General features: G+C 34.9%; 1 protein-coding gene across 4 annotated transcripts in view; it reads left to right on the top strand.

Moving 5' to 3' along the window:
- The first annotated feature begins 1400 nt into the window (after positions 1–1400).
- LOC141461151 (A-type potassium channel modulatory protein KCNIP2-like) overlaps positions 1401–21964 on the top strand; it is a 319616-nt gene continuing 299052 nt past the window's right edge. For 2 of the 4 annotated variants that reach the window (XR_012462621.1, XM_074141913.1), the window contains exon 1: positions 1401–1600. The gene's annotated coding sequence lies outside the window, so the exon portion shown is untranslated. The remainder of the gene's footprint in view (positions 1601–21964) is intronic. The other 2 variants (XR_012462620.1, XM_074141914.1) reach the window with 2 other exon arrangements.

Genomic DNA, 21964 nt, shown 5'->3' with positions numbered 1-21964 from the left:
TGGTATTTGAAATAAAGCAAAAGTGTTTACAAAATATCAAATAAAATGTATAATTTTACTCATATTTTATTTGTTAAAAAAATCGACAACCCAAAGCAAATAACCATATTTAGATTTTTCTTCAGATAAAACACACTTTTGTAAGGTTTTGTTCAGTTATGTTTGTAAAAAGAGATTTCCATAGCCACTTGTTTCGTCCCGTTTTACCCAGTTTAGCCAACTGAATTTTAAAGATGTTTGGTTTTGAAAATATTCAGTTTAAAATTTTCGTCTCAAAAAGGTTCGCCATCCCTGGTCTAGGATCATCACTCCTAGATCATGTTCTTCATACCTCTCAGATACAGCTTGCCCAGATATTCTAAACTTTGCTTCTCAAATTAAAAGATTAGGAGTATTGTAAGAAGGGTAACAACTCTGTCCTGCCTTAGACTTTGCCTAACCTATACAGGGGCTTCCCAGGGATCGTGGAGTCAGTACAATGATATAACCACTCTTTGGCACACAGTGCCCCTTCTCCGATTCCCTTAAGGGAGAATATAAGCAGTCTCCAACACCTGGTGACCACTTCTAACTCACTAGATAGCCCTAGGATATTCAGGAAAACACTAAAGTCCTTCCCCCCTCAAAAAACGGGTTTATCATCCAACTTTCCGATATTTGCGAAGACTTTTTTTTTTTTTTGGGGGAGGCCCCTCTCAAGCCTGTGTTAGGTTTTTAAGGGGTGAGCCCCTATAATATACCGGAAGCTCTGCTAATCCTAGCACATCCATCCTTTGGTATGGGCCGTATGATCCTTTGGATAGGGGTAAGAAAGAGGAACAGACGTCAAGGATGTCTCCCTCCTTACTCCTTTCCCTGCAGTGCTGTGAACGAACCCGCTCCTCCACTCCTCTCAATAAGATGAAAAGATGTGAATCTCAGGATTACCAATAATTATCCAAATAATTTGAGGACGGAAAGTTGTTCAGTTTTTTTTTTTTTTTTAAATAACAGTTTTTATAAATTAAGGATAGAAATTTGAAGAAGCCTGAATTTGAGAGTCGTCGATCTTTCACTTCGTTTTTTTAAGCTAATTTTCAAACAATTATTACGTAAAGGAAATGTTTATTCTTAAACCGGAAGACCGAACAATAACCCCACTCCTCTTTTTTGGCTACACTTTTCTTTTGAACAAAAGCTCAAAAAAGAAAAAAAAGAGAACAGAAGCTCTATTAATACCTGTTGGAGTTTAGGAAGCCGATATTCTACTCACTTATATCGCACAATTGTTCTAATAGGGTGGGGAAGAACGTTTGGAAGTTAAAATCTTCCCCTACTCCATGTACCATTTCCTACCCTTTGCCGTTGAGAACGCGCTGCGTGAAAGAGAGTATGAACTCAGTTTGCCTCGGGCCACCCTCAGTTCAACAGCAAGTTACGCTACGTCAATATACGGAGATTTCAAATTCTCTTCAAGATCAAATTTTTTTTTTTTTTTTGAACCAAATAAACAAACCACCTGATTATTCATCAAATTATTAATTTTATTAAAATTAAAAACTACTCAACGAAATTTTAATTAATTGTACCATTTTTGGACTTATCAAGAAATTATAATCAGGTATTTTGTCGACAATTAATTTCACAAAATCAAAAAACAAAAACTAAAAGTCACCAGAAATTAATAAATAAAATATATGGATGAAAAATTTTGTAAAAAGCCTTTTATATTGCACATATTTTTTAATTTTTTTTTTACAAAAACATTTTCTCTATTTTTATAATTAACAAATTTTTAGAGTAGATTATTTGTGCATGGTTTTATTAATAAAATATTTTATTAATTTTTTTTTGAAGTAAATTTTAACTCAGTATTTTGGACTTTATTTTAATACCAATTAAATTCGCAATAAACATCACATGTTTGTCTCGTGTACTTAATTACATTAATTTTTTAATTATTAGGTACCTAATTCATGAAATATTTTTTAATTATATTAGAAAAATCTCTACTTTTCATAAATATTACGATTTAATAATTTGAAATTTAGTTACCTCATTCAAACTGCGCTTTTCTTGTTGACCTTCTGACACAGATACAAATAAAACATAAAAAAAAGCTTATGGATTTTATAAATTTTTAATTTATTTAAATAGCCTATATTGGAATTTAAAATGGTCAAAAATTGCCTTCGACTAAAGTTATTGACTTTAATAATTTTATTAAATTTTTAATTTCTTTCGGTTTTTAGTGATATGAGCAGAAATAAAAAATATATGATCAAGTACAACGAACGAAACCTTGAGTAAATCACAATTTCCGGTTTATTCATTTTTTTTTTGTCTTCAAACTGGGAATTTTAGACAAAATATTTGATTTATTATTTGTCATATTGAGTGGTACAAGCGGAATTTCTATTTACTTCCTTAAAAAATTCCTTAAAATGGTTTTCCGCGAGAAAATCCAAAAGTAAACGTGATGTATGTTACACGAAAATTGAAAATTCAAGTTTTCTGAAGTCAACTTTCGCAGAAATTTACTCGATTAACCATGATTAACTTCCACTTTCTACTGTTAAGAGGAAGTACTATGTACCGTATAGATTTATACCGGAAATTCAGGTTTTCGAAATCTTCTGTAAACCTATGAAAAAGTGGAGTTAACAAATTAGTCTATAGCGCAGTCTGTTTTTGGTTAGCATAATTTGAAAAACCCAAATTCGGAGGAAGGGCATTTTATTTTTTGTTTTGTGCCCCAAGAGGTTCCTGTAATAAGTTCTCCTTTATTCTTTACTAGTGCCAAATTAGTCCCTTCTGCACCCCACCAGATGGTGAAGAGCATCCAGAGAGGGTTTTTGGGAGTATGTTCCATTCCCAGGTATCTGAATCTTTCTTGAATGATGGCAACCCAGTCAGTTGGGAGGTGTTTTGTAGTTATCTCCATCTCTCTTTCAAAAATCTGAAAGAGCCATCATATTCAAGATCCAGCCTTTGAGTCAACTATGCCTCTATTGAGAAAACCTGTAACAGATCAAAAAGAGAACAAGCTAGTAATGGAGGCGAGTCGTTTTCCAGGTTTCTTGTGCTCAATTCTACGCGAAGTCCTTCCCCGATATTCCCCCAATTGGCCCCAAATTAGAGATTGGGATGCATCCCTTTAACCCTGGTAACAGCTCACACTCTTTAGGGAAATACTTGGGGATCAGGGTGCTTGTAGATGGGGTATAAAATAAAAACCCTTCCTCAATTCCGCAGGGAGGACATATCCTCCCTAAACAATCCGGAAACCACCCAGACTCTCTGTGGGTGTGGAAACCACCTCCAAGAAGATAAGGAATCCTGGCAGGTTGTAATTATCAATCCCTAAAACCTTAACATCCTTCTCTCAAAGACAGGATATGGTTTTTTGCCACTATTTCTATGGTTTTCCTAAAGGTTAAAATTGAACTTGGGGCAAACTGGATCCGATCGTAATACTTCCTTCTGCAACATGGCGGAGAGAAAACGTGTATTCTTTAGCCAAGAATAAATCTAACGAGATTGAAACTAGTAGTGTATTCTCCTAAATATGTTTGGCAATTGAATATACAAAACACATTCTACAAAGCCAATCGCCCGCGAAAAACTTGGAAAGACTGATAACTCCGATTATAATTCTTAATTGAACTATATTTTTAACCTATATATTGTAATTTGAACGTCTGCGAACATTTTTTTACTGTAAATAAGATTGTGGGTTATATGGTTTTTAACACGATATCGTGTTGCTGGCCGCACGATACTTTATACAAAACTGGCGGATCAGTCTCTGAAGATATTTCCGTTTTTTAATTTCCCTATTATTCTAGATTATTCTTACAAATTATTAAGTTCGAAACATGCCTGTTTCTAGTTTCGATTCTTTTTTCTCAATTAAAAAAGGTTTTTAGACATCAAACCCCTCGTTTGTCCCATAGATAGACTCGGGTTGAAGATCAGAAAATCTGTTCTTCACTTTAATAATGCAACACACTTGCCCCAGTCTAATATGCATAATTAATTCTAATGTACTATACTATTGTGCGAGCTTTTGTATATAAATTTAATACATCAATAACAGAAAGAGCACTACTTTAGGTATTAACTAAGGGTAGAAATGGAACTGATAAATCAAATTTATGTACTAGATAGATACAAAATAATACTGGAATTAATGTTTTATAAAAATCAAGATATAAACTCATAATTCTCTTAAAGAATCAGGACATTTGTTTTTATAGCTCTTTGGGATTCAAAACTATACATTGTCGTCACATAATTCTCCAGAGAATTGTATAAAAATTTCATTCTACTTTGGGCCAATAAAAATACAACAAAATTTTTATTGACTTAATTAAATTTCAACAGTTATTTGTTTTCAAATCAACAATTTATTTATTTTTTTTAAGCGAAATTTCTGAATGAATTAAAATCAAAATCACGTTTAGTTTTGTATTAATATTAAATTAATACCGTTTTGAATACTAATCTGATTACTGGGTTGAACATAACCGTAAGCCAGTGATTCAATTCTTTTAATACTAATTATGCAATAAAAATTTAACTTTGAATTTCAAAATGGAGTTTAATTTTTAATTAATTTCCCAACGTAGGCATTTAGTAACTGACGTGATCGCATCTAACCGGGTTGTGAGTCAGCTGTTGGGGGAAATTCGCGAATACCTTCAATGCCTACGGAATAATTATGATTCATAACATGCACATCCGGTTTAAATTGAATTTGGAGCAAACTGGATCCGATCGTAATACTTCCTTCTGCAACAAGGCAAGGAGTGAAAACATGTATTACCATCTTCCAGCCAAGAATAAATCTAACGAGATTGAAACTAGTGGTGCGTATGCTCCTAAATCCCAAAGTGAAATCATTGCCTTGAATTTAAAGAATTATTTGACTCCGGCGGGGCTCCTGTCCACCTGTCTTCTTTAACAACAATCTTCTTCCTTGTACAGAACTGGTGCGCTACCTTGGACTGTTCATAGACAAACAATTCACGTGGAACTCACACAATAGTCTTAAAAGACTAGCAACGACAACACGTGTGAAACTGCTTTACAGAATAAACTGAGCGGTGCTCCAAATTGCCTAGCTGGACGGGCGGACTGTACAGGACATTCCAATCAAAACTATTCCGATAAATAGCTGATGCTCCTTTCTACGTGACTAACCTCAATCTTCACATCAACCTCAACATCTCCATTCGTACAAACAACTCGCCAAAACGAAATAACACAAGTTACATACTGCTCTCTCTACTTGCTCAAATCCTTTCGTCCAATCTCTCGCCTCCTCTGTCATTCCGACTTTATCACCCTGGGACTTCCTTGCAGTCTGAAGATCATCGTCACCATCGTTATCCTGTAAAGAGTACAACCGCCGGGTAGTTTCTCTTCTCCTCCTCTTCACGCACCAGTTCATCTTATTTACTTCCTATTTACATATTGTAATACATTTATATACGGATAGTAAATTACTGAATAAATTAAAAAAATATATTTTTAATTCGAATTACTTGTAATGTATACATATGTTCTAGGTTAACAACTAATTAAATCTATTCCTCATCTATCATAAACTTATCAAGCATACCAATCGATCATTTATACATTACTGCATTACTTACATTAGTTCTATTTACTTTTATTGGAAATAATTTCCCTCGAAATCTCCTGAGGGCTTTCTTGTAATGCTCCCAACGGTGTCCTATTTGCATCCTGGAAGAGAGTGATGAACAGTTTTACTTCTGAAGGTTGGATTCAGAATGTTTTGTGTTGTTTTCTTTTTTTTTTTGGATGAGTTGTGGCACCATTCCTTGATTCCTGTTCGTTTCAATTTCTGTAATTGAGCTTCTTAGTTGCAACGCTAACGTCTAAGAGATTTAGTTCTAAACCTGAACATGATTAACTGTTTCTTCAGGATCTAAGGAGCTGTGTTCAGCTTTCTTGATGTTTGTGTTGTACTACCTACAGTTCAGGGATCTTAGCTTTACAGCTGCTATCTCGGACGAAATGGCTGGTTCTCTTACGTATTAATTTTCTATTAGATAGAAAGTATTTTCCTTTTCTTTGAGGAATTGCGTCATGTTCCGTGGTAGCAATTAAATCAAATAGGAAATTTGGACTTCCTACAATTTTCCGATTTCCTAGTTATGCTGATCACACACACCCATACACATATCCAGAGCAATGTGATACAGTACTTATTCATATTTCAAAATAGAAAAGTCTGCACGATTGCAATGATTCTGAATACAAAAAGTAAGAGAAATAGAAAAGCTTAGTGTTTCCGGTTAATATTTATTTTTGTTTAAACTATTAAAAGAAACTTGCACTTTATTATTTTTCCTAACTAAAGGAAAAACCCCAATGAGAGATAGTAGAATTTACCGGCCACAGCTTCCCACTGTAACGGAAGTACGGTCGATGGTAGCAGCAACCAATGAAACTTCCTGTGCGTGTACTGTATATAATGTCCTTCCTTTTACTCCTTTCATCCTGTCCGCCTATTATAACTCTAGGATGTATCCCGAAGGCTATGTATCTTCCACTCTCCTATATTTTTTCTCTTTATAGCCTGTTCATAAACAAAAACAAGATATGAAAAATGTATATCATTAATAAAACAATTTCCCATCTTACAGTTTAAAATTTTAATTCTCTGGCACACTTCTATCCTGTACTCTTTGCTGTCCATTATTATGTAAGTCCATGATAGTCATTTCTTGTTTCTCTCGCTTCCTTCTTTGAAAGAGGAAATACTTCGATTGTGTCCAATTTTGGATTTGTGCAACGCACGTTAGTCCCCAAAACGTTAGTCCCATGATCCTAATGCGTCTTAGTTGTCCGTAACTTTTGTAATATTAGATTATAAAGATATAAAGATTTTTGTTTTGTTCAATTCCATGTTTGTAATCTGAAATAACGTTTTTAACTTATTTACTAGAACAATAACAGCAAAGCAACTTTTAAGAAATTTAACCCAATCTTAAATGTTTGTTTCTGCTAGATAAAAAATTGGTTCTCTCTGGTGATTGGTGATTTAGCTGTCATGCGCAATCGCTGTACTGTTTAAATTAAAATCAGAGTTTGGTTTCTGGTTTTATGCGTGAAAAAAAAAATTTAAAGACTTTTCTTTTTTTGAAACTGCTGGAAAATTGGGTTAAGTCTGAGTGCTGATTAATATCTTTGGCTTTAACCATCATATCACGCATGTTTATGTCCCTGGCCGGTTTTGGACATTAAGCAATCAACCATCAGAGGTGGAAGCTTTAATCAATAATCAATAATCAGTTTGGTGTAGAGATTTTGGCTTCACTTAGGTTACCATCTCCAACTACAGTTGCTGACAGCTTGCAGCTGTAGAATCAGCAATGTAATGCAAGTCGATAACTTAATGAAGTTGAATTGAATTCTCTACATCATACTGATTCATCTATCTGAGACGAAGCATGCAAGAAAATCCAAGACCCACACAGGATAAAGTATGCGGAGCTAAGACGGAGGAAATCAAAGATATTTTTTTTGGTAAACTTCCTTTGAAAAAGCAGACAAATGAAGCGCTTGTCTCAGACTTGGGTTTAGGTTAGTTGATTTGAGTTCTAGATTCTGCACTATAGATTACAGGTACTAGTTTCATTCTAATGTGCATTCGTGCTTAGTTAAGTGAATAGAATTATGTGAGATGCGTGTTTGATTTAGATAAGAGATAATTAAACTTACAACTCTCTCTCTCTGTCTCTCTCTAGAGCTGCTTTTGTCTTTGAAGAGATGGAAAACTAAATCTTTATGGTTCTGAATTCCTATAAAGTTATCACAATATGTTAGCCAGCAATCGCTTACAGAAGGGAAGTACGTCAGTTCGACTGACTCATGTACTTAAAATTACCACTTTTTGAATCAATATGTGTAAATTGAGGCGGATATTCATAGCTTTAATAGTGGCTGTTCGTGTTCACCGACTGGAGTAGAGGATTGGAGAGACGGTGGTCACAATTTCTGTGTTCTTCATAATTTCCTCTTTTAGCTTCACTTACTTCCATTATTTTTCTTCTGCTGATGGCATTACGATGACAAACTGTATAGGCAAGTTTTGCTTTGAAGCTGCTATATAGATCTGATTTTGCGGGCGTATTAGGGTCTCACGTTCTTTTCCACTCGAACTGATTCCACAAGATCTGGAATGTTGCTTGCCTTACAATTGCTCAGCTTCTGAAACAAAGCCTTTGAAGAGATAAAGATGGAGGGGATGCTAAGGAGATAAGGGACCTGATATGAAGCTTTCTGTGTGGAATCGCTTACACTTCTTGCACATTATCAAAGCTCTATCTGGCTTCCTTCTCCCAGATTCCGGAGCAACTTCAGCAATCCCACTGATTCCATTTTCACCGTTGTATCGTGAACCTATCTTTTCAAGTTGGCCTAAAGCGGTCACAGCTTTCTCCGATAAAGAGAAAATATTTACTAACGATTTGCGTCAAGATTTTGCAAAAAAAACCTTGGCAAACTTCCCTGTATCTAATTGCGTACAGTAACTTTTTATTTAATTTATTTAAGACGCGCCAACAATCTAATGGCGCCCGGAGTTTTTCTTTCCCCAGTGCATTTTTCAGGCTTTCAGAAAGGGTTTCCTCGTACTTACAGACATAGTGAGGTGTAAGAAGCTCCTAGGAAAAGTAAACCTCAGGCCTGCAGCCGCATTCGTAAATCGTAATCTCTGCGCAGGAGTCCAGTAACCTCTGAGCTAATTCTATCCCTGCAAACAATAGAAATAAATAGTAACAGTAAATCAGGGACTAAAAGGGGCATCTTGAAATTCAATTTGACTTGGTAAATCTGGTCTAGTGTGATTAATTTCATTTCCATCAGTAGATTACCTCACAGTGCTCTGTTAATTACTTATCTAGTTCCATTAGGACATTAATCACCAATAGAAAACTTTCTTCTTAGCAAAAAGTCCAAATAAAAATAAATTCTACTACTAAATGACTGCAATGTTTGACAAATAGCCCAAATAGACGATCATTTAGAGTGATTTATGGATCTTGATGAGATAGATGGATCAGTTCTTTGATGGATAGTAGATTTTGGTTGTAAGAATTGTTTCCTGCAAATGTATATCTTTCTCCTAGATTAGGCGTCAAGACGATGGAAGCTATAATCAATTATAGACAATCAATTGAAGTAAATTTTATGATTAGTTACCCATAAACAAGATTTTGATGCATTACATTTTGAAGGATCAGTTAAATAAGAGATTATTAGAGGTGCTTGTAAACAAATTATTAATTCATAAGTGGGGTCCCATTAAATCTTTAATCGGGCAGAGATTTTGTTTAAAAATTCTTGTAGGAGGCAAATGTGATTCTTGTCTTACTTAATTCTTTTGGCCGCTTCAATTAGAAAGCGTCAATCAGTTTGGTGATTAGAGCTTTCAGCTGGTGCACAGCCAGCATCCGGACAGTGTTCTCTACTTTAACGGAGGAGTGAAATTGTAAGAGCTTCACAGGAGCCCTTTGCAGCTGGACTTGTAGAACAGGGTTATCCCCGCTTGGTGCCCAGTTCACTAAACCACCTGCCCCTAAAGGTTCGAGCCCAGTTTGTGGGACATTGTTTCCCCGCCGATCGCTGCTCGCTCGACCCAACTTGGCATTAGAACTGTAGCGTGGTTTCAGAAACTCTCCCAAGTTTTTCGTCCCTCTTCATTCCCGGGGCTCCTGGTGACTCTACGAAAAAAAAAAAAAATAGCAGGGTCTAGTTTTTTCAGAGTTTTGTAGCTAGTTATTTTAGGGTCTGTTGGAAGTGTATGTTTTACAGGAACACCTAAAATTTAAAGAAATTGTTTACAAAAATGATTTACATTATATTTATTTTAAAATTTACAATTTCATTTACATTGATTACGTAAAAAAATCGTTGATTGTTCCTGCAAAGCATAGGATTGTTCCTGCAAAGCTTAGGATTTGTTCCTGCAAAGCATAGGTTCCTCAGCCCTGTAGATGTACCAATCCCTGGGTTCAGAGCTTCGCAAAAAATAAATTAAAAAAAAATGACTGAAATTGACAATAATCTTTCTTCTTTATGGCTTAATGAAGAGCTCGTATGGCTAAGGATGTTACTTCTCGGGGAGGGATAACCAAGGACTGAGAGCTTTACCCAGGAGCCACTCTCCAGAATTAAGAGTCTGATTAAGCGGACGGGTCTGGAGGGTGAGCTCCAAAGCCGGGGAGCAACAATAGATCCATAGGGGTCGCGGTGGCGTAGGCCTTGAGGCCGCCCTTAGTTTAATCTAATCTAATGGCTTAATGAATCAGTCATCCCCCCTTCCAAGAAAAAAAATAAACGTTAAAATTTAAAATTTGGCCATTAAATGTGGACAAAACACAATGAAGTTCGTTTTGTTTGCTAATTAAACATTTATGCGCCATTTATAAACTCTGATTGGCTAAAATTTGATTTAAAATTAATTTAAAAAGTAATTATTTATCTACCAGGACGTGAAGCATTATCAACTACCCAATCAAATATTGTAGAGCGCGTTGCACAGATGATTAATGAATTTAAGAGTAAAATTTAAATAATTTTATTCTAAAATTATTATTAAAAGTTTACGAGGGTCGTTTGAAAAGTCCGTGCAAAAATAAAAACTACTTAATTTTTTGGGGTAAACCTTTTTTATTTTTCAACATAGTCTTCTTTTAGGCTTATACACTACGTCCAACGCTGCTCTAGTTTGTTGATCCCTTCCGAATAATAGGATTTGTCCAAGTCTGAAAAATAGCCATTCGTTTCTGCAATTACCTCCTCGTTTGAATAAAATCTTTTTCCCGCCAGCAATTTCTTCATATTGGGGAACAAATAGTAGTCCGAGGGAGCCAAGTCTGGAGAATAGGGGGGATGTGAAACGAGTTGGAACCCTATTTCCATTAATTTTGCGACCACAACTGCTGAGGTGTGAGCTGGTGCGTTGTCGTGATGGAAAAGGACTTTTTTTGTTGGCCAATCGTGGGCGTTTTTCTTGCAGCTCGGTTTTCAAACGGTCCAATAACGATGAATAATATGCACCTGTAATAGTTTTACCCTTTTCCAGATAGTCGATGAGGATTATTCCTTGCGAATCCCAAAAGACTATTAAGGGTACCTCGGAAAATTTGTTATTAAAACACTCGGAATTTGCCTAAAATCTGGATATAAATTTATAACTCACCAATTATTTTTTTTTTGTGGGATTGTGTGACTCACCAGATTTAGTTTCGAATCTCTTTCGCGGAAATCATTTCTTCAAATTTCCTAGAAACCTTTAAACATTTTTTTTTTATATCCGCCGGAAAAATGCTTTTACACCTTTCAAATTTTTTTCCCACTTTGACACGGTGACAATGCACTGAAATATGATATAAGAAGTGGGGAACGAAAAATGTAAAAGATGATGGATAACAGACATATGTTAAACTACTTTAAGGCCGCGTACATCCGGGGGGAAGTGTGGAAGTGGAAGTAAGAGCGATGGATGACAAGAGAGGGAGAGAATGATCTGGTAATGCAACACTTCCAGCATCCAACTTGCACCATCTATCAACTGTGACAATGTCAATCCACATTTTAGATATTACTACTGTTTCCTATGATGACTAGATCAACCAATAGTACATTTATTTTCTGGCAATATAAGTCACCAGAATTTCTCAGATATGTTTTCTCTTGTCTCTCTTAAGAGGAAATATTGCAATCAGGTATTTTGTCCAATTTGAGTTGTCATCGGAAGTAAGACGTTTTGAACGTCTATGAAAAAGATTTTTTTTTTTCTTTTTAAACAAAAAATAATTAGTGTAAACCAGTGCCTCCGAGATGTTATGGTATATATCGATAGATGTTCCATAATTCATGTTACAAGTTAATCTAAAACTATTCCAAACTTATAAACTAATTCAAAGTACAAACTAATATCATAATAACACAACAATATCATGACTAAACATTGGCCGTGATAATCTAATTTAACTAATAACATCAGTGTTTAATAAAATAACAATAATGGCGTAACATTAACTAACAAAGTATAGCGGAAGGCACCATAGAACTTTTCAGAGCGCAGTAAAATTTGACTTTAAAGACATACGAATCCAAACGAATCTAAAAATAACAAATTAATTTATACAAAATTTTTAAATTTTGGGGCAAGTAAAGATTCAACAAGTAAATCAGCTGATTACAAGAGATATGTGAAGTAGTCAGGACCCTGAGGTGACTCTACTCAGTAAATACTTCCGCCGTTCAAAAAAAAAAAAAAAAAAATCGCTGTGCCTTAGCCGTCTCAGACATCGAATGGGGATACTCACGAAGTGTTGGAAATGGAAGCTGACGGATTATTAGATTAAGATGCCTAGATTAATTGGAACACTTCTTTTTAGCACTATAATGAGAGGAAATCAACTAATCTTTCGCGTCAGATTTTTGTTCTATATTTATTGATTCTAAATGATCGATATGTTAATCGATTAAAATTATAAAATCATATACTTAAAAGATCTCTTTACAGTTATACTGTTTGTAACTTACAGAAACTTTAGCAATTTAAAGATTGGCATAAAAAGATTTATGTAAATACTATAGTTGGATTTATTTCTTGGATATGTTAATCAGTTCGTTGAATATGTAGTAGATCGTTGCGCACTCTAGTTCCGCTTCTTGTACTACTCACTCGGCAAGCATTTCCTTTTCAAAAACTCCTGAAGCTAGTTAAACTTTTCTAGTGAGTTATTAGTAGGTACTCTTTCAATGAAATTGCATAATGACTAGAAGTATTTACTTCTAAAGAAGTAAAGAAAGCATTTCCTCACGTTTCGATTTGTACATCTGAGGTAAACGTTTTGAGGTTCCATGCCAACGTTGGTTGATTCGTAAGAATGTCAACGATAACTCGCCTGTTTTTTTTTTTTATTTGCGACCTCTACGAACAGCAGATATAACCGTGAATTTATTAGAGGAGATCACTCCAGAAGGTGTGACGTTTGTCTGGATCTGCACATCTAGGGGGAGGGATGAACTTGTATGACGCTTATTGGCTCTAAGAAACTATCTCGCTACAATTGGAAGAGGGCATTCCCTATCTTACAGGCGCTAGCTTCTCACCATATTCTTCTCGGTCCAAGGGCGTATCCTCGCCGAAAGTCCTCTCACGTTAGCCCAAAAATTACTTAGCAAGATTAGTAATTTATAAAGATCACTTCCTGCTACTTCTTTGTGATAACACCAAGGTCATGAAAATAGTGGAAGAAATTGAGCAAGAAAGACAAAGAAAGAAATAAAGAGAGAGAGAGAGAAACCGTAATTCAGTTTTGGAGTACCGGTAGTGATATCCCCGCCTTATGAGCTCTTCCGCTTGTATCTCCTGGTTATGACTCATATTTGAAAAATCTACATAGGAAATACGCTATTCACTCTTTTCTAGCTCTGCGATCAGGACTTCAGCTTTCCGTTTTCTATGTGGTTTCTAAAATATCCAACTTAAATTCCACTAGATCGAAGCAGCTTTTAAAAGATAAAATTGGATAGCCTTTTCAATTAATAATTTAATTAATAGATTCTCTTCCTATGTAGATATTTTTGCCCAGTTATTAAATATAGCATTGCAAGAATTAGTATTGTAGTTAATCGTGTTAAAGTTTATTTCTTCAATGATGAGATTAATTAGAAGCAATATTGTGCAAAGGACAATTAGCGAAGGGCGGAAGTACTTTGGTAGTAGTGTACTACAACAATGGCCAGTTTACCTGGGAACTAGTTTCACCAAACTATTGGTCTCAAGTTGATCTTCCAAGTCTAATATAAATATATATAGTAGACAACTACTAAATGTTATTCTCTGTCTGACCAAACTCTACCAACGATTAACAGTTCTAAAACTAATAGTGTTAGTTTGAAATGGTTAATTCTTGTAAATTATCAATCAATACCGATGAGTTCAGTATCTCAGCCAATCCAGTTACAGTTTGTGGTTCAGTGATTAAAGAGCGAAATGTATCCTTTATTCTCCATCCTCCAATTTTATTCTCTGTGAGTATTAAAGCAGATTTTATGGGTGTGCTTGTTTTTAGTCTCGAATATAGTAGTCGGTTCTAAAAGCAAGTGATACCTTTAAATGGGCAAAAATTTAACCAATTAAATTAAACCAAAATTTAATTTAAATTATGATTAAGATTAAACAATTTAATCGGCCAAAATTAGTTGATTGATTAAATTCATTTTTAATTTAATTAGAATTTACACAATTGAAATTTTTAATCATAACTAAAAATTAAGATTAAAATTAAATAATCAGAATTTACATTGATTGAATTAAATTAGTGACTAAAATATTCCTACATAAGTCTAGTGAGTCGTTAACGTGGTTAAATGGGAGTGTAAAATAATCCTATGCAAGTGTAGTGAGTCGTTAACATGGTTAAATGAGAGTATAAGTTTGTTCTACATGAGTCTAGTGAGTCGCCAACATGGTTAAATATGAGTGTAGGATGGTTCCATATAAGTCTAGTGAGTCGTTAACGTGGTTAAATGGGAGTGTAAGATAGTCCTATACAAGTGTAGTGAGTCGTTAACATGGTTAAATGAGAGTATAAGTTTGTTCTACATGAGTCTAGTGAGTCGCCAATATGGTTAAATATGAGTGTAGGATGGTTCCATATAAGTCTAGTGAGTCGCCAACATGGTTAAATATGAGTGTAGGATGGTTCCATATAAGTCTAGTGAGTCGTTAACGTGGTTAAATGGGAGTGTAAGATAGTCCTATACAAGTGTAGTGAGTCGTTAACATGGTTAAATGAGAGTATAAGTTTGTTCTACATGAGTCTAGTGAGTCGCCAACATGGTTAAATATGAGTGTAGGATGGTTCCATATAAGTTTAGTGAGTCGTTAACGTGGTTAAATGGGAGTGTAAGATAGTCCTATACAAGTATAGTGAGTCGTTAACATGATTAAATGGGAGTGTAAAATAATCCTATGCAAGTGTAGTGAGTCGTTAACATGGTTAAATGAGAGTATAAGTTTGTTCTACATGAGTCTAGTGAGTCGCCAACATGGTTAAATATGAGTGTAGGATGGTTCTATATAAGTCTAGTGAGTCGTTAACGTGGTTAAATGGGAGTGTAAGATAGTCCTATACAAGTGTAGTGAGTCGTCTACATGGTTAAATGGGAGTGTAAGATAGTCCTATACAAGTGTAGTGAGTCGTCTACATGGTTAGATGAGAGTGTGTTTGTTCTACATAAGTCTAGTGAATCGCCAATATGGTTAAATGAGGGTGTAAGATAGTCCTACAAAAGTCTAGTGAGTCGTCTACATAGTTAAATATGAATGTAGGATGGTTCTGTATAATTCTAGTGAGTCGCCAACATGGTTAAATGAGACTGTAAGATAGTTCTACAAAAGTCTAGTGAGTCGTCGACATGGTTAAATATGAGTGTAAGATATTCCTATATCAGTCTAGTGAGTCGTCTACATGGTTATATGAGTATAAGATAGTTCTATATAAGTCTAGTGAATTGTCAACATGGTTTTAAATCTGAATGTAGAAATTCCATTTGTGTTTACAAAAATTGCCACTAGAGTTCTCCACCGGATGGAGTGTAATGTAAGCTTACCTCCTATTTAATGGCGGCTATCAAGCCTGATTCTCTTTTATCTATTTTACGATTAAACAATACAAATTATGAAGTTTTTTGATTCTGTTAACGATAATTGTGTAAAACATGAAGTATTATTCTAAAAGAAATATTATTTATTGTATTTTTAAAGGGAATTTTTTTTTCTTGCTTAAATCGAAAGTTTATCAAATACCTATGGGAGAAATGTTGTCAAAAAAATTTTAAATTAATTAATTCATTGATTTTATAACGTTTAAAGTATTGGCCAATCACAGCGAGGTAGGGTTATAGACGGTGGGCGGGCCATGCCCACCTCTACTGTAACCACGCCCCGCCCAATGGAAACCAGTTATGGGCTGGTCAAAGCGTATTAACAATGGCGCTTCAATACTTTTCACTTATTTTTCTAAATCTTTTATTATTTTCTCATATTTTATTAACTTTTTTTTGTTATCTTAATAATAATATTAATTTTACGTAGATATTGAGAAATAATGCTAAAAAACTATTTGAATAAATATCATTCTCAATTTTCAAGAAATTTTTTATTAAGTTAAGATAGTTTTCGAATAGTTTTCGCCAATATTCGACAGCTTCACTTCACTTTCTCATGAAAAGAATCTCGTATGGACACTCACATGACTTTTTCTTACCATAATTTACGCATGTAATTGAATTTTCTTTTATCATAGAATTGCTTGGAAAGATCTCATGGATATATCTAATTTTTCCAAATGAAAAATGACTTTCACAAAATTTGTAATCACAGCAGATAACAATCTGTTACAATGTAGGATCTGTGGCACAATACAACACCTGTACTGAGGACTTAGTTACTTTGCAACTTCATTCTCCCTTAAGAGAATAAGCCTTTGTGGAAGGTTATAAATCTTGAGGGGATTCCAATCTCATTTCCGGAAGTCCATTAAGCGATTGATGTGGAAGGTTTATTGCCTTGAGTTAAATAAGAACATAAATATCATTGTCTAGTTAAACCCCATTAAATATCTTATTTAAATAGATTTAAATTTATTTTTATTTAAAATAAAATTTACTGAGGATGTCTATCTAGATTTTCTTTCTTGTAAGTTTGATTGGAAATGTATCAATAGATGACAACCAACCTAAGACCTGATGGACTTAGGGAGTTGCAAGCCCTATAGTTACAAGACTTCTAGGAGGGTTTGTTGGTAGTTTTCTGGAAGATAGGAAATGGATTAATGGATTGCAGTGATATTTTGGCATGGAATATTGTAAAGTGGAATGTTTGGATTGAGTGTACAGTGTACACTTTGAGTGCACAGTGGAGCATTTACAATTGTTCTTTGGATTTATGTCGAGATTGGATCTTGGCGATTTTAGTTACATTAACCGAAACAATAAAGCTACAATAAAGGTTTACCTATGTTTGATCTTTCTTTGACTTTCAGTTTTATGACATTTTTTATGGTTTTTGTCCTAAAAAAAAGAAGCAATTTGGACCACGCAACTTTATAAAACATATATTTTAAGTTAAAACTGAATCCAATCGCGACATAAATCGCCTCATTCACAAATTAATCATCTGAATATGTGATTTGTAAACAAATGGCAGCTGGGTTGATATAATTTCAGACTACTGTCACGATAAGAATGACATATTGGATTGATAGACGACCTTTAGCATAGAGATCCCATTTCAGATTGTTTTGCTCACCTAGTGTAGACTCTAAATACAGGCGTCTCTTGATTGAACACCAACATGGAAACCATATAGCGTGGAAACCATGTAGTGGGTAACCACAGACAGTGATAGCTGATCTAATTCAATTTAAATTATAATCTTCTTACCCTATGTAGAATAGTCTATTTACTTTAGGAACTAGCAGCTTATACAGATTCCTAGATTACAATCCTTGTCTTGAGCATAAAGTCTAGCGCGTATCCAGTTGATATCTCATTTGCATTTCGCTTGAAGTAGGAGGCTTGGGCTAGGAATTTGACAAAGATACTGCTGATTAAGTGGGGTGGCTGTACACATTCAAGTCTGGAGCGGCTAAAAATCTTGTCATGGCGCTACTTTTAAGTCTGTAGGATGTTAATCTGTAAAGTTCACAACGTGCGAATGTAAATGAGTTAGGTGTGTCAGTGAGCCAGAATTTGTATTTACGTTAATACGAAGAAAGTAGCACACATCAACCACCTGTGCAGATCATAACCGTGTTGCGTAAATGTGGGAGGTTGCCGAAATAATAATAGTATAAACGAAGGTATTAGCTATGCGGTTAGAGTATACTGTAGGGATTGAAGCTGCGGGACAAAAAGGAAATCTGTCCAACAAAAATGGGCTCCGATCATCTCCTTGGGAAGTGCTTGCATCCACAAATCTGGTATCTGTTTTATAGAACTGGGCTGTTAGGATTTTTCGCTCCCTCCGGCCTGGCTTTCTTGAAAAATATAGAGGTAATGTAATTTGTTATTAAGTGGCCAATTCGCTTACTTCTCTATAATTGCAGATTTATTCGCTTCTGTGGTTTAGGATCTTTGTAATAAATTGTTGCTTATTAATTTAATCGAAACAGTAGAATTACTTTGTTTAATTTTTCAATTTGGACACAAACTAAAAGTCTTTCAAATAAACTTACTAAGCTTTTAGAGAAATTAAGCTGACAAAGTACAATGTAGAAGATAAAAAGGATCACCTTTTTATATTGCTTAGCGTTAACTTCGTAATCGATAGCATTTACTACCCGTTAAAGGCGAAAAAAAGAAAGCATAAAACGTTTTAGAAGTGTTAAATAGAAATGGCAGAAAGAAGAGGGAACAGAAAACTGAGTATTGTTCCGGAACAATGGTGCCTTTTCGAGTAATTAGAAAAGAACAAAATAAAATAGAAAAATAAAACAAAACCTGAAAGGCTTGCATTTATTATTTTAATTGCAGCTATTAAAGAACTTTATTGTCTTTATTTCTTTAAAGGATTTCTTTACATGAACTTTAAAAATTATTTAAGAATAAGGGTGTGGTTTTACTTTTTTAAAGGAACAATAGTTAGGAATGAAATATTTAGAACAGTAGAGAGTCCTTCAAAAGTACGTGCCTGAGGAAAACAACATGCTTTCCCAGATTAATGGTAGGAAAAGCTGCAGGGCAACTGAAGACTCTTGCAGATATGACTAATGGAAAGAGAATTTACTGTAACTAAACCGTGAGACAGCAATAAACGAAATGAATATTCTAGATTAAAATGTAAGAAGTGTAAACTCTTATATAAGTTTCTCTTTTTTTGGCTAAACAAAGTTTTATATTTTCCCTGGAACTTATATTCAGAAGGTGGGTGACCTATGAACTTACACCCGCCGTATAATGCCGCTCGGAATTCAAATAGTTTGCAAGGTTGTTTCATTGATGCTGGAAATGGTTACATTATACGAGGTGTGGCTACTAAAATAACGAGACTATTGCTGTAAAACATTTTATTTTAAATTTATACATATTTAGTTATTATCACCTTCAATATACACCACTCCCCTATCCCTAAAACGCTCCATGCGAATTCCCCATTGTTCGAAACAGTGCTGGAAGTCTTTTTCTCTGAGCTCCTGCATGACGCGTGCCGCTTTTCTCTTTCACAGCTTCAACGGACTGAAATCGAAAGAGAAGGCTTTACGCTGCACAGCTGTCGGTAGTTAAGATTTGGCGCATGCATAGTTTTTCTGTAGCAGCATCAGTCTCGTTATTTAATAGCCACACCTCGTATGTGGTCTTGTTGCCAAAATTGGGAACCCCCAGAAATTAGATGTTTTAAAGACCCTTTTCTCTTAAAAAAAAAAATCTAAATTGTTGACTCTCATGACCATACGAATTTGTTTCAATAGGATGAAAAAATAATTGCCATTTCAGTCGTGATACATTTATTCTGCCGAGCTTTCGACCTAGGGACTAGGTCATCTTCAGGGCTAGTTTACAAAGTAATATTTTTACATTGCAGGGTTGGTGTGTCTTCTGTCTTGTCGGTTCATGGACTGGACAGAAAACATGGACTGGCAGAATAAATGTATCACGACTGAAATGGCAATTATTTTTCATCCTATTGATTTTCTTTTTTAATTTGACGCGCGTCAACATCTAAAGTCATTGGCTTCTGGAATGCACCACCTGTCTCTGGTCAGGGTTCTCTTGTTACACTGCCCATCACCGGAAATTAAGATATAGGAAGCTTCTAGATAGAGAAACTCTTAGGGCAGAGCAGCAGGATTCGAATCCGGGATCTCCGCGTTAGAATTCAGTATACCACTGAGTAATCCCTTCCCTAAAACCCTTTTGATGGCTGAAAAAAAATAGCCATCCCGTTGGCTGATTTACTCTTCCAACTAGGAATTGTAACCCACAAATTCCTTCTCATAAATATTACGCTGGTAAAACTGTGCAATCAATATTCAGAACATCAATTTATAGGTCAGCTCATGTTCATCCTATTTCCAAAGAATTATACATAGAATAGAATAGAATAAAAATCTAATTAGTTTTACAACTGCAGCACAACAAAAATTGAAAAAATAGTACGGAGCACTAATACGTAAACACGTCTGCACAGTTCAAGTGCACAACACTAACTCCCTAAGAGTTATACAAAATGTTTCTTGTCAAAAAATAACAGATCCTTGTGTACGTTAAAGGATTTGAATCTCAGGATTCGAAATGACGATTTTATAGTAAACCGCTGGAACGGAAATGGGTGTGGTGTGGTCTCTATAACAATTTCTGTAACCCAATCTTCTTTTGTGTGAAATTCTTTTTCAAATGAGTTGTTCGCAAAAAGTCTTAACATTATACAAGGAACTGACTTTATTAACCGACTGATCATTCAGTAAAAGTACAAAGTTTTAAAAAAAAACTTGCAAGTTTTGACTCTGTGTGTGTGTGTGTGAAAAAAAGATTGTTTTGGTTAATTTTGGGATGGAAAAATCAGAAAATATATATTTAAATTTTCTGTTAGATAAAAAAGCGATAACCCCATTGAAATGATCTTTACTATTTCGGTGACCCAATTACTTAAGTTCTGGCCGACTTCCAAATGAACTGAATCTGTAATGATGTAATGATTGAATATTTAGTGGATTAGATTTTCATTATCCAAAAGATTTTTCCTCAAAGATTATCATTATCATTTTTTTTATTTCTCAAAGAGGAAGTAGGACGATTCGTCGCTAAATATTAATTCGCTCGTTTGGAAATTTTTATCTCAAATTGGAAAATTCACAGGATTTTTCTTTGGCTTGAATAGTTCCTGAACTTTTGACAAGGTCAATAAAATTTGCCAACCTAAAGGGTTATACACGCAGATTTCTTCCTTTTGGGTGGTGAAAAATCTTAGACTAACCAAAGCTATCTATATACTACCTCCGTCCCCTCACTGCAGAAAACAGTAACCGCGAATAAGGAGTGTAGGGTGTAAATCCAGTCGCTTGAGACACCTAAGATTGACAACTTCGTACAACAGCTTAACCGCTTCCGACTACAGTTCCTAAACCCAGTTTCTTTATAGCCTATACATTCTGTCATAAGATGGATGGATGTTCTTTCGTGAGATTTGGGTTTTTTCCTACTGTGAGGTTCCACAACAATTAGAATCAAAATCTGGGACTGACTGTTGACGATTCAAAGAGCTCATCCATATAAAAAGGATAACTGCTGCAAGGCCAATCCAAGCCCCGGAACATATACGTGTCAAATAGTTTCGCGAATCGTTCAGAACCAACGATAGAGGTTAGTAAGGCTTCCCAAATTCCTAGTGTACTTCCGGCACCCAGACTAGAAGAACGACTTTAAAAGTAACTAGCTGTCCCAAACTCTGCAAGTTTTAACACATGATTTCCAGTGCCTTCAATTCTGAGCCTGTACCGGAAGTGGCGAAATCGTTCATCCAAAAAAACACAGCAGAGATTAACATGAATCTGATTAAAAAAAAATGATTCACTTCGTAACAGCATCCACTAACTTTTCTAATCTTCCGTTAAAAATTTTGTTAAATATTTCTAAATAATGGAAAACTTGCAAATTAATTTTTTTTTGGGGGGGTAACATTGTTGGGAATGTTGAGATTAAATGCTGTAACTTGGCCACTATGGGTGGGCAAAAAATGATTACAAAATAGACTGTGGGGGGAAAAAAGTTATGAATTATAAATCTGTAGGGCGTAAATCATTAGGGCCTTTACAGCCTCGAGTCGGGAGATCGCTTCTTCATATCTCCATCATGTTTTTAATTTAGTGAGGAAAAATAAAACGAAAATTATTATCTTTATTTTTCCATTTTATTTAAACCTTCA

The sequence above is a fragment of the Rhodnius prolixus genome, unplaced genomic scaffold (genome assembly GCF_049639745.1).
Source record: "Rhodnius prolixus isolate KJV_2025 unplaced genomic scaffold, Rpr scaffold_6, whole genome shotgun sequence".
Classification (NCBI taxonomy): Eukaryota; Metazoa; Arthropoda; class Insecta; order Hemiptera; family Reduviidae; genus Rhodnius; species Rhodnius prolixus.
Note: the sequence above shows the minus strand (reverse complement) of the source record. Positions and strands in the feature narration are given on the sequence as shown.